The sequence below is a fragment of the Danio rerio genome, chromosome 7, assembly GCF_052040795.2.
Source record: "Danio rerio strain M-AB ecotype USA chromosome 7, GRCz13ab, whole genome shotgun sequence".
Taxonomy (NCBI): domain Eukaryota; kingdom Metazoa; phylum Chordata; class Actinopteri; order Cypriniformes; family Danionidae; genus Danio; species Danio rerio.
The window spans coordinates 5,907,740-5,920,596 of record NC_141027.1 but is presented as its reverse complement, the minus strand read 5'-3'; positions in this window follow the sequence as shown (position 1 = coordinate 5,920,596).

Sequence of the window (12,857 nt, the reverse complement as noted above, 5' to 3'; positions counted from 1 at the left end):
AATTGAAGTAGGATTTTTCATGACCTCGAGAAGTACATATTAAGATGCAATAACTTAATTCCTGATGCTGTGCTCAAAAAATACTTTGGTAATTTATAGTAAGTACTTTTATAAACTACTGCATTATGTAGTGTAATGTAATTTATTAATGAAAAGTTGTATGTATATATACAACATACATATATACATACATACATACATACATACATACATATATATTATATATCTTATATATACAATATGCATAATGCTTATGTCAAAATATTTTCCTTTTCTAAAAATGACTACAATATTGTAAATGTGTAACACCTGCTTTTATTGGATTTTTAGTTTGTGCTGTTTTATACTATAATGTGTTTCTGTTTCGTACAGCATATTATTTAGAGTACATAACTGAACTAAATTCTGCCTCATATGTTCATTGACAGATTTATTGATCACTAAGATATAATTTCCTCCCTCCTCTATCCTCCTCCTCCACCCGCATCCTCCACACTTACTACTGATGACTTTGCTACATTCCTTTGCACCAAAACTGCAAAAATCAGTGCTCAATTTGCTGCACCTACAACAAACACGCAAGATACAACACCAACACCACACACACTCACCTCTTTTTCTCAGCTCTCTGAGTCTGAGGTGTCCAAACTCGTGCTATCTAGCCATGCAACCACCTGTCCACTCGATCCCATTCCCTCTCATCTCTTGCAAGCCATCTCTCCTGCAGTCATACCAACACTGACTCACATAATTAACACATCTCTTGACTCTGGTTTATTCCCCACTTCATTTAAGCAGGCTAGGGTAACCCCACTGCTAAAGAAACCCAATCTGGACCATACGCTACTTGGAAACTACAGACCAGTATCCCTGCTTCCATTCATGGCCAAGATTCTGGAGAAAGTAGTGTTCAATCAAGTTCTGGACTTTCTTACTCAAAACAATCTCATGGACAACAAGCAATCCGGCTTTAAGAAAGGCCGCTCAACTGAGACTGCCCTGCTGAGATCCTCCTGTCGTGGAGGATCTCAGACTGGCTAAAGCAGACTCTAAATCATCAGTCCTCATCTTGCTGGATTTGTCAGCTGCTGTTGACACTGTCAACCACCAGATCCTGCTATCTACGCTTGAGTCACTAGGTGTTGCAGGCACGGTTATTCAGTGGTTCAGATCTTACCTCTCTAACAGGTCATTCAGGGTGTCTTGGAGGGAAGAGGTGTCCAACCTACAGCATCTAAACACTGGGGTACCTCAAGGCTCTGTTCTTGGGCCACTTCTCTTTTCCATCTACACATCATCTCTAGGACCAGTCATCCAGAGACATGGATTCTCCTACCACTGCTATGCTGATGATACCCAGCTATACCTCTCTTTTCATCCTGATGATCCCTCGGTTCCAGCTCGTATCTCAGCCTGCCTGTTGGATATTTCACACTGGATGAAAGATCATCATCTTCAGCTGAACCTCGCAAAAACGGAAATGCTTGTAGTTTCTGCCAACTCGACTCTACACCATAATTTTTCAATCCAGATGGATGGGGCAACCATTACTGCATCCAAAATGGTGAAAAGCCTTGGAGTAACGATTGATGACCAACTAAACCTCTCTGACCACATTTCTAGAAATGCTCGATCGTGCAGATTCGCACTCTATAACATCAGAAAGATCCGACCCTTCTTATCTGAACATGCAGCTCAACTCCTTGTTCAAGCTCTTGTTCTCTCCAAACTGGATTACTGCAACTCTCTACTAGCTGGGCTTCCAGCTAACTCTATCAAGCCTCTTCAACTGCTCCAGAACGCAGCAGCACGAGTGGTCTTCAATGAACCTAAACGAGCACATGTCACTCCGCTGCTAGTCCGTTTGCACTGGCTGCCAGTTGCTGCTCGCATCAAATTCAAAGCTCTGATGTTTGCCTACAAAGTGACTTCTGGCCTTGCTCCTTCTTATCTGCTCTCACTTCTGCAGATCTATGTGCCCTCCAGAAACTTGCGTTCTGTGAATGAACGTCGCCTCGTGGTTCCATCCCAAAGAGGGAAGAAATCACTTTCGCGAACGCTCACGCTCAATCTGCCCAGTTGGTGGAATGAACTCCCTAACTGCATCAGAACAGCAAAGTCACTTGCTACTTTCAAGAAACGACTAAAAACTTAACTATTTAGTCTCCACTTCACTTCCTAATCTGCAATTGCCTCTTTGAATATCACACTAACTGTACAAAAAAAAAAAAAAAATTACTAATACTACTAATACTTCCATTTCTTAGACTTTACAGACCTGAAACTTGCCTATAGCACTTATTCATTGTTGCTCTTAGTTGTGTAAATTGCTTCCTTGTCCTCATTTGTAAGTCGCTTTGGATAAAAGCGTCTGCTAAATGACTAAATGTAAATGTAAATGTAAATTGACTTGGATTTAAGTTGCTTTGATTTAAAAATAAAAATTGCAAAAATAGCTTTCAAGAGTTCACACTTAGATATTGTTTTTACAACTTGTTAGCAAGTTAGCAGGTTTGGCATGCTGTCCCGGGAGAGAACCCTGAGCTCGGAGATAGTTGAGCCCAGGGCTCCCGCCAGGTCCATAAAGCAATGTGAGGGGAGTACGAGGTCAGGTGTTCTCGAGAGCTCCCCTCGGCAAAAGAGAAAAGGAGGAGAAGGGGTGGATGGGGGGTTTCTTCGGAAAACGAAGATAGGGATGTACATCTTAGCTAGGTTATTTATAGTGAGTTTGGATCGTTCCGATTGGCTAGCTAATGAGCGTAGATGAGTGGCCGGCTGCAGTCAATCATATCACGTGCTCCTCTCGAAATTAGTTTATGAAACTTCATTTCAAGAGTTCACACTTAGATACTGTTTGACAACTTGTTAGCAAGTTAGCAGGTTTGGCATGCTGTCCCGGGAGAGAACCCTGAGCTCGGAGATAGTTGAGCCCAGGGCTCCCGCCAGGTCCATAAAGCATGTGAGGGGAGTACGAGGTCAGGTGTTCTCGAGAGCTCCCCAAATGCATGAGACTCGGGACAGCAGCCGTGTATTCGAAGAAACTCCCCGAAAGGCTTGAAATGCTATATCCGGCTGCTGGATATAGTGGTTGAAAGTGAAGGGGCTCCGATGGGAGCCAAGGGTGATACGGGCTCTTGCGGGAGCCCGTGCCGAGTTGGCGTGGGCTATGAATACTCCAGCTGGATTAGAGACTTAGGGAAACCCATGCGGGGGTCAGAGCTGTGGGGTGGACGGGGATCCAGTTGGAGTCAAATGATGAGGAGTGAAAAGTGAGGACTCCGGCTGGATGAGGGGGTTACTAGGGCTGCGGGGGGGTCAGGGGCTCCTAAGGAGTAATTGCTCGAGGAACACTCCTTGCGGAGATAGAGCTGTGAGGTGACAGCACAATAAATAAATATATATGTATATGTGATATATAGATATATATATAAATAATGGGGAAAACTAAGGCCTTGGGAGGGCGATATTACTTGACTCCAGCGGGAGTCTAAGCTCTTTTGGGCTCTCCAGCGGGAGATAGAGCTGCAAGTGCCATCTACAGCTAGGGACGGGAAGGATGGAGGGCGGGTGGAGGCCCCAGCTGAAGGGTGAGTGGCAGTTGGGCGATGACCCCTGCGGGGGTCGAATGCTCGGGAGCAACTCTTGCGAGAGTTAGAGCTTGAGGGTGACAGCACTATATATAAATATATATTTGTATGCGTGAGTGCATATAGATATATAAATAAATTTAAAAATAAAAGATAAATGTGAAAAATAAATAAGAATAAAGAAAAATAATGGTCTAGGGCCAGGGAGGGTCAGTGACGTGACTCGTGCTCGTGTCACAGCTTGGGGTTGGGTGAGCTATTTTGGCCAACTCCAGTAGGAGTCGGGAGAGATGAGGGGGAGATGGAGACACCTACTGGAGGGTGACGGGCATAATAGGTGCTCTGGGAGTGTTCCTGCGGGAACAGAGCATGAGGGTGGCTGCGCTACATATAAAATAATATTTATATGCGTGGGTGCATATGAATATAAATTTATATAAATAAAATCATACAGAGAGAATAAATAAATAAGGTTATTTTATATAGCATTATAAGAAATGATATATAATATATAAAAAGCTAGGGCTGGGGCAAGGCTAATATGATTCCTGCGGGAATCGAAGCTCTGTGTAACATTGTACGGGGTTCGGAGCCATGGGGCGGGGTCCTACAGAAGTCCTAAAAATGGGGTGGGGGCAGTGGAGACTTCTGTGGCAGCGGCCTGGGGGGGGGCGGGGTGACAGGGGGGGGCTTGGGCAGGAGGAACTTCAACTTGTAGTTAGGGGAGTGACTAGGGAGAGAAAGCTGAGTGCAACTCAAGAAGGAAAGGCAGTTAGGAGGCTGGGTCATGCCCACGCCCTTGCGTGGTTGGGTAGCTCTTCCGCTCCTGGGGAGCTGGCATAGCTGGGTCTTGTCATATCCCTGGATTATGCTTGTGCCCTTGGCCGCTGGAATTAGCGTGTCTGCTGTTAAGGGTCCTCAGAGCTTCCTTGAGATGGCTGTGGCTCAGCTTTAAATGTAAGAATTAAAGCGTCAGAAAACCACCTTCCAAGTGTTTGTATGTGTTGTTAAGATAGCCCTTGTGTGCAGCTGTGGTGGCGTTGTGAATTAGCAATAGTATCTGAAAGGAGCCGTTGGTGAGTTTGTGCAATTTTTTAATTCCCCTTAATAACTCTTGATAGAGTTGTCTTGGATGTGTTTGTGTGAATGTAGGTATGAGGTGTATAGTCTGAATGCAAGCGGGGAATCAGGAATAGAAGTGTTGAGTGGGGAATGGGATATTGGATGAGCTGAGCAGTGAGGAACTATTGAAATGTTCTGGGGTTACATATGGATCTTGATGCAAATTGTATGCAGTGGTTATGGGATATCATCTCAAAAGGAGGGATGGCTCTGCTTCCGGTACCAGTTTCTGGAAATAAGCAAGAAAGAGAGTCAGCAATTCTTATGCAACTAGGAACATGATACAGCCGTTATAATGAATCGTTTTTGGCTAAAGTCCAAATGTAGCGATGGAGAAGCCGCTTTAAGCATAATGATAACGCACTCTATTAGGGCAGTGACCAGCGGCTTCGTTGTAACGGTGCTGTGTAAAGAGGATATACTGGGGATGAATTGGATCGCTTATAAATGAATGGGCAGCTATTCCAGCGCTAAGGAAGTAAAACATGAAGCGGACCCCGCGCTTTTAGCGCCGCTCGGAGACGCGCTGCGTCTCGCCGTGCGTTTGGAATTCTTGACATGTTCAGTCGGGGTGCGTGCTCCGGCGCCGCCGTCAGCCATTAATATCCAGCTGTTGTCCACAGTGCCCAGCCTCACTTTAGAACAATTGTATTCTACGGCGCCGCGGAGCACTATTGTACATTTAAATAGTTTCATTAAATAAATATTAATTATGTGTGTCTGGTTTGTATTGGCCTACCATCCCTTGTCATGAGCGCGCGCGTCACAGAACCATGCGGCGCCTCCGGTGCGCGACTCCTTTCAGGCCGGGATTGTTACAGCCGAGAATGGATAGATACTTCATCTACTACAGGGACTGGTGCTGCGAGTTGAAGGAGGCGAGTGACAGAAAGCCATCCCTGCGGGATACTGCGCGTGAGTTTTTAGTGTCCTAGGTTGGACAGTAGTTTGAGCTTATCGTGAACTTGGTCTTCAAGGATAAAAGAGAGCTAATTTAAGTCGATTAAATTAGATTAAGAAGCTTGTAAATTGTTATTTTTATTTCAAATGATGCTTAAGAATTCTAGACGGGCTTGGTCGGACGTTCATCCGCGATGGGGATGCCAATATTAGAAACCTGTCACTAGGTTTTGGCTCGAAGATATTATGGGGGAGATATAAGGAAATTATCTAATAGATGAACTACGAGCAAACGCCGTGGTTATTGGCGAGAATCCAGCAAATGCTTAAAAGCGTGGATGAATGGGCTCAGGCCCGGCGCTACGGGGGGCGAAGGTAGCAATTGCCCCCTCAGAAGAATTTGAGCCCCTCAGTTTTCATAAAGGCTTATTCACTCTAAAAATTATTTCAGTAGTTAATTAACACTCCCGTCATCCCGACCTTCAGACACGTTTAAATATTGTATAATATGAAATGGCAATTAAATTGTGAAATTGTGAGATTAAAGCTCCTATTCCAGAGATGTGGTCCCTGCATCAGGTCAGGTGCGTCCGTATAAACATGCACACGGCGATGGAGGCGCACTCAACTCACGCAGGAAAAACTGGACTAGTGAATGACATGAGGCTATGGCAGCCTAGCTAATTACATGTTTTGGTTAACTAATTCTTTAAACACGATTCTCTGAAGATCTAAAGAGAAATGCAAAATAATATTGCCGTTAAATTAATTTGAGCAAAAACGCGACTGTCCGCTCTGTACATTAGTTTTTTGTTATGTAGCTTATTAAAATGTTTAGTTCACTACCCAATCCCATAGTAGTCTACACTATAGGCTTAATTATTATTTAAATGTATTATTTTCATTATTATCAATATTAATAAAATTGACGAAACGCATTTTGACATGCTAAAGCGCACTTTTACAATTGTGCAAGGAAACATGCCATTATTTAGCAGCAGTTAAGACACAATAAAATGCCTTTACGTTTAAGTGATCGGTCTGCCAGTCGAGTTACTGTGCTATAGATTAAATAAGTGCGTAAGTGGATTTGCGGATCATCCTCTCACTTGTACTGCGAGTAGGCTAAATGATATTTTATAAAAATATGTAAGGCTATACTGCTATTTGCTCATGCAAAATTAAACCCCAGAAAACATTGTAGGCTTGTATTTGAGGATAACTCGGTTATGCGGGTTTCACAATTAGTTATTGCCGGTTATACGAATCTGACCGTGGATTAGCTTGCATGGGCATCTACCTAAAACTTAAACGTTTATGGCCTATTATTGAAATAAAAATGAAGAAAATAAGGTGAATAAAATATGATTAAAATCACTGTTGACGCTGAAGCTATAATCTGCGTTAATAAAAGGTATTGCATAACCTTCGATAACTAAATAAGAATTAGCCAACCTGCAAAATATTAATACTAAAGTAGGCTATATTAATATTTAATTGCTTTAGGTCAGTAACTCAGGCAGTAATGCAAAGTAATAATAAATGTGAATAAGGCCTTAATGAAAGGATATATCCTGGCGCCGGGCCTGTATGGGCTACTTTTGCGTCCGCATATTAAACGGACTGCTTAATAGAATTAAAATCTCCGATTAATGCCGAAATTCGGAGGAGATGCCTGAATCAGGTTTTAATTTAAGACAAAAAAATGTTGGCTTGCAAGCCAATTTGCCGCCGTCTAGATTCATCAGAGAGATAATTTAAAGCGTCATGTTTATGCGGAATGACGCTATTAAAGCTGAAAAAGGGTGGAATATATGAGGTGATTAAAGAGCCGTTATTAGACGTTTTTAGAAACGTTCTAATGCTCTTTCTAGTAGGGTTGATGAATGTGCTAAACTGGGATCGAGAAAAAGGGACCGATCGTGAATTGTCGATCTCTTTCTCGGATAAAAGCTCTTTGATTTCTGGTTCAGCGTTGGTGGAGAGCTAGTGAGGTTATATGGGAAGGGAGCGCCGAGATACCGGGCTGGGATCCGTTAAACAGACCTGAAATGAGAAATACAGAAAAATTAGATCAGGGTGCAAACATAAATCAATAAAAGATTAAACATATAGGCAGAACTCGACAAGTAATTTCAGTTTCCATGAGACTATCGCCGTCGTAGTTGCAAGTGTGTAGAAGTGAAAGGAGGGAAGGCGGGGATATAGCGAGGTAGGATGGATAATTCTTAGTGCTGGGTTAATGTAGGAGATTTGGAAGAATAGATAAGAGGTCAGGATCGCTGAAAGAGGCGGGCTGGAGTTGTACTGGATTGGTGAGCTGCAATCTGGTGAGGTGGAAATCCAGGAGTTGCGTTGATGTCCGGATATAGTCTTATTCATGTTTGTTTAATTAATGAAGACTGCAGGATGTCCGATTCCGAGATTGCTTTAATGCTTTCCTTACTGCCCCGGAAGATTTTGCAGGGATATTGTCTGTTTGGGATAGGGGTGTAGCAGGAGCGCGTAGTTGTTATGTCATAGAGGGGCGGAGTCGGTGAAGACGTGGATTCGTAAGGTCTTTCTGGGTTTGATGCAGCGGCTTGTAATCATGGTTGCGGCATCTAGGAGATTGGAAGAGTTTAATAACGGTCGTTTGTTGGATGTGAGAGACGCATGATGATGCCGGAGAAGGTACGTGGTGGAGATTGGGATTGTGTTGTGTTCTGGCTGGAGTGGATAGGCCTTTGACCTCTTGTTGGAGCCTCGGTCTCGAGCCGACTTCGCGGCTGAGCTGGGTGTTGTTGAGGCGGGGCTGTTGTTTCGGGGAGCGTGGACCTTTCCTTCTTGTCTGTAGCTGCGCTGTTGCTCTTGAGATCTCAGACGTCCACTGTTGTTGTCGTTTTTGTAGATGCTGACGATGATGGAAATGGTGGTGTGGTATTGTAGTTGAAGATAGTAGGAGGTCAGTTTGTCCGTGAGTAGCTTTCGGAGGAGCAAGAGAGGACCTGTCGTCAGCTTCTTCGGAAAACGAAGATAGGGGTGTACATCTTAGCTAGGTTATTTATAGTGAGTTTGGATCGTTCCGATTGGCTAGCTAATGAGCGTAGATGAGTGGCCGGCTGCAGTCAATCATATCACGTGCTCCTCTCGAAATTAGTTTATGAAACTTCATTAAATGTAGCTAAGCTACTTTTGCCATGTAGCTTTTAGCTTAGCTTGCTACATTTCCCATGGGGTAGCTTTAGTGTAGTTAAGCTACATTTTAAGTAGAGTAGCTAATAGCTTAGCTCACTACATTTTTCAAGTAAGGCAAGGCAAGGCAAGGCAAGTTTATTTATATAGCACATTTCATACACAATGGCAATTCAAAGTGCTTTACATAAACAAGAATAAAAGAAACAAGTAAAATAAAAATAAAAACAAATAATAAAAATGCGTAAAAACAAAACAAAACATAAAAGCAGGTAAAATGTGATATAAAAGAATGAAGAAGAAGAGAAAAACATGATAGTGCAATCTGTCGGACGCAGCACAGTGCTCATTCAGTAAAGGCACAGCTAAACAGATGTGTTTTCAGTCTTGATTTGAATGTGCCTAATGTTGGAGCACATCTGATCATTTCTGGAAGCTGATTCCAGCAGCGAGGGGCGTAGTGGCTGAAAGCTGATTCACCCTGCTTTGACTGAACTCTTGGAACTTCTAGTTTATATGATCCTAATGATCTGAGTGATCTGTTAGGTTTGTATTCAGTGAGCATATCTGTGATGTATTTAGGTCCTAGGCCATTTAGTGATTTATAGACCAGTAATAATACTTTAAAATCTATTCTGAATGTAACTGGCAGCCAGTGTAAAGACCTGAGGACAGGTGTGATGTGCTCTGATTTTCTGGTTCTGGTCAGAATTCTGGCTGCAGCGTTCTGGATGAGCTGCAACTGTCTGTCTTTTTAGGAAGACCAGTAAGGAGTCCATTACAGTAATCCACTCTGCTGCTGATAAAAGCATGAACAAGTTTTTCTAAATCTTAACTAGAAACAAAGCATCTGATTCTTGCTATGTTTTTGAGATGATAGTATGCTTATTTACTGACTGCTTTGACATGACTGTTGAAACTCAGATCTGACTCCAGAGTCACACCAAGATTCTTGACCTTATTTTTTGTCGTTTGACCTTTAGTGCCAAGGTACGCATTTACCTTGAGAACCTCATCTTTGTTTCCAAACACAATAATTTCAGTTTTCTCTTTGTTTAACTGAAGAAAGTTTTGGCACATCCAATTGTTAATTTCATCAATGCATTGGCAGAGGGTGTCAATGGGTCTGTAGTCATTAGGCAGTAAGGCTAGGTAGATCTGAGTGTCATCAGCATAGCTGTGGTAGGAGATTTGGTTCTTTCTCATTATTTGGCTCAGAGGGAGCATGTAAAGGTTGAACAGGAGAGGTGCCAGAATCGAGCCTTGTGGGACTCCACACGTCATGGGTGTGCACCTCGACCTATGGTCACCTGACATGGTAACCTCTACCTTTAAGGTAAGATCTAAACCATTTGAGGACCGTGCCAGACAGCCCAACCCAGTTTTCCAGCCTATCCAGAAGTATGCTGTGATCGACAGTGTCAAATGCAGCACTGAGATCGAACAATACCAGCACTGTTATTTTACCTGAATCTGTGTTTAGGCGTATATCATTGATTATCTTTATAAGGGCACTCTCTGTACTGTGATGTGCTCTGAAACCAGATTGAAAATTGTCTAAACACCCCCTGAAGTTTAAGAACTTGTTAACCTGGTTAAAAACAACTTTTTCAATGATTTTGCCAATGAAAGGGAGATTTGAGATTGGCCTGTAATTGCTCAATAGGGTGTTATCCAGGTTGCTCAAATAGTCAAATAGTCACCAAATGACACTTGTTTACATTCATACACATCTTTAAACAGGGCAGCGATGCCTCCACCTCTCCTATTAGCTCTGCAAACACTCAAAAAGTCAAAGTTTAAAGGAGCTGCTTCATTCAGAACTGCTGCGCTACAACTGTCATCTAGCCAAGTTTCAGTTAAAAGCATAAAATCAAGGCAATTTGTGTTGATAAAATCATTGACTAAAAGAGACTTATTGTTGAGTGATCTGATGTTTAAAAGCGCTAACTTAACAGTTTTAGCTGTTTTTTCTATAGTAGTCTCAGATCTACATTTAATAGACACCAGATTTGAATGATTTGCTTCACGGCCTGATGAAGTCTTTGGTTTTCTGTCACTTAACACAACACATATCTGCTTAGGGAAAGCTACAGACACACTGGGTTCCTGCTTGTTCTGAAAACATTTGATAAAGACACTGTTATCTAAGCAGGTTCCCGACACACATCACAGAGAGCTCTTGTGTTCACCAGCTGAAGATGGGGCATTGTTGTTTGGGCCCTGGCGGCGTGATCGGAGGGCTCTTCCAGGTGGGCTCATAGGTGGTTGTGGAGCAGGCTGCTTTTTGGTTGGTAACTGGGGGCTTGCGGCAATGGAGTGTGAAAGTTTAGTTCCAGCATACACCAGTTCCTCCATCTTTTTTGAAAAACCCAAGAGTGGTGAACATTGTGACAATGAGAACGTGTCCGGTGACAGAGGCTGTGCATCTGGAGATTCTGTCTGCAGAAATATGTTTTCCTGAGGATAATTTTTAAGTGACGAGACTTGATGCTGTTCTGATGCGTCACAGTCTGCCTGTGTTGAGCAGAGGGCAACTGATAGTGTCTCTATCAACATTGGGTGTTTTGGCTGCGTGGCATTATCACTGTCCTTGGGTGATTCGTCAGCCACAAGTCCATTTAGGAGCTGATTTGAGGTCCTGTGGTCATCCGGACATTTGCTAGGTGTGTGTTTGCAATTCAGTTCAGTGGCATACACAGCTGATGGATGATTGAGGGAGAAAAAAATATTGTCCTTTAGCACCTTTGCACCAAGTTTGTTTGGATGAAGGCCGTCTGATGTAAACAGCTGTCTTTGGTTCCAGAAGAGATTGAAGTTGTCGATGAAATTCAGTCCTTTCTTGTTACATGTTTTCTGTAGCCATACATTCAGACCAAGAAGCCGTGAAAACATATTTGTCCCTCTTGCAGGGAGTGGTCCACTTATGAACGCCTGAACCTTCAATCTTTCAGCTGTTTCCAAGAGCTCACAGAAATCTTTCTTGAGCAGTTCTGACTGTTCCTTCCGAATATCATTCTTCCCCACATGGATGATAATCCGTTTTGCAGTATTGTGCTTTTTCAGAATTTCCTCAAGTTCTTTGTTTACATCAGAAACACTGCTTTCCTCATGCAACAATGTCATAGTAGATTTGCTCCTGAAATTCTTGATTATTGAATCTCCTACGACTAGTGTTCTTATCTCAGGTGTGATCGGAGCAGAATGCCGCTGTCTAGTCGGCCTTGAGTCTCTGTTCCATGCAGAATTAGTTGCTGAATCATGCGATCTCTGTCTGACTGCATTTGGGGATTCTTCACCCATATTACTCAAAACTTCATATCTGTTCTGAAGCTGTATTTGAGTCCGAGCTGTATTTGGGGTAGAAGACGCTAATGCGGCAGCGTATGATCTGACCCCACGAGTACCCTTTGGTCTCGCACCTTGTTCATGCCAATGCTCATTTTCAAAAGTTCTTTTCTGTTTTTCTGTGCTCAAAACAGTAGCAGGAACAGATTTATGGGACTCACCGGCTGTGTGCTGAGAGGATCCACAATGAAGCTGAAGTTCTGGTCGGATCGCAAGCAACTTCGTTTCAAGAACTGCAAACTTTTGTAGAAGTTTGTGGCAGTTTGTACAGCAGTGAGAATCTGAATTAATCCGATCCAGAGGCATTTTCACAGCCGTGTCTTCCCGTCTCCGGAATGTAAGCAGCTGATAGCTGGTAGCGGGAGGATTGTTTAGACGGTAATTTTCCTCTTGTTAGTAAAGCTATATTCCAGAAAGTTTGTAGAATCGATGCTGATCTTCAAGCCGTGTTGTTTGAGCACTGTGCTGATAGGCTCAAGTTAAAATTAGGGTATAAGATATAAAAGCAAGAGTGCGAAGAGCGGAGCAGTGGGCAAACATAGCAAACCATTTCTTCTATTACATCAGCTTTTAGGCATTTCTTCCAGGACTCTTGTCCTTCAAGGTCAAAGGTCCTAGTTGGCAGAGAATTTCATTTCTGAAGATAACACTCCCAGGCTCTCGGTTGTAATATTTGGTTAGAAGTGTCATCTAGACCATTTCTGCCTTTATTGTCCCACTGACCCA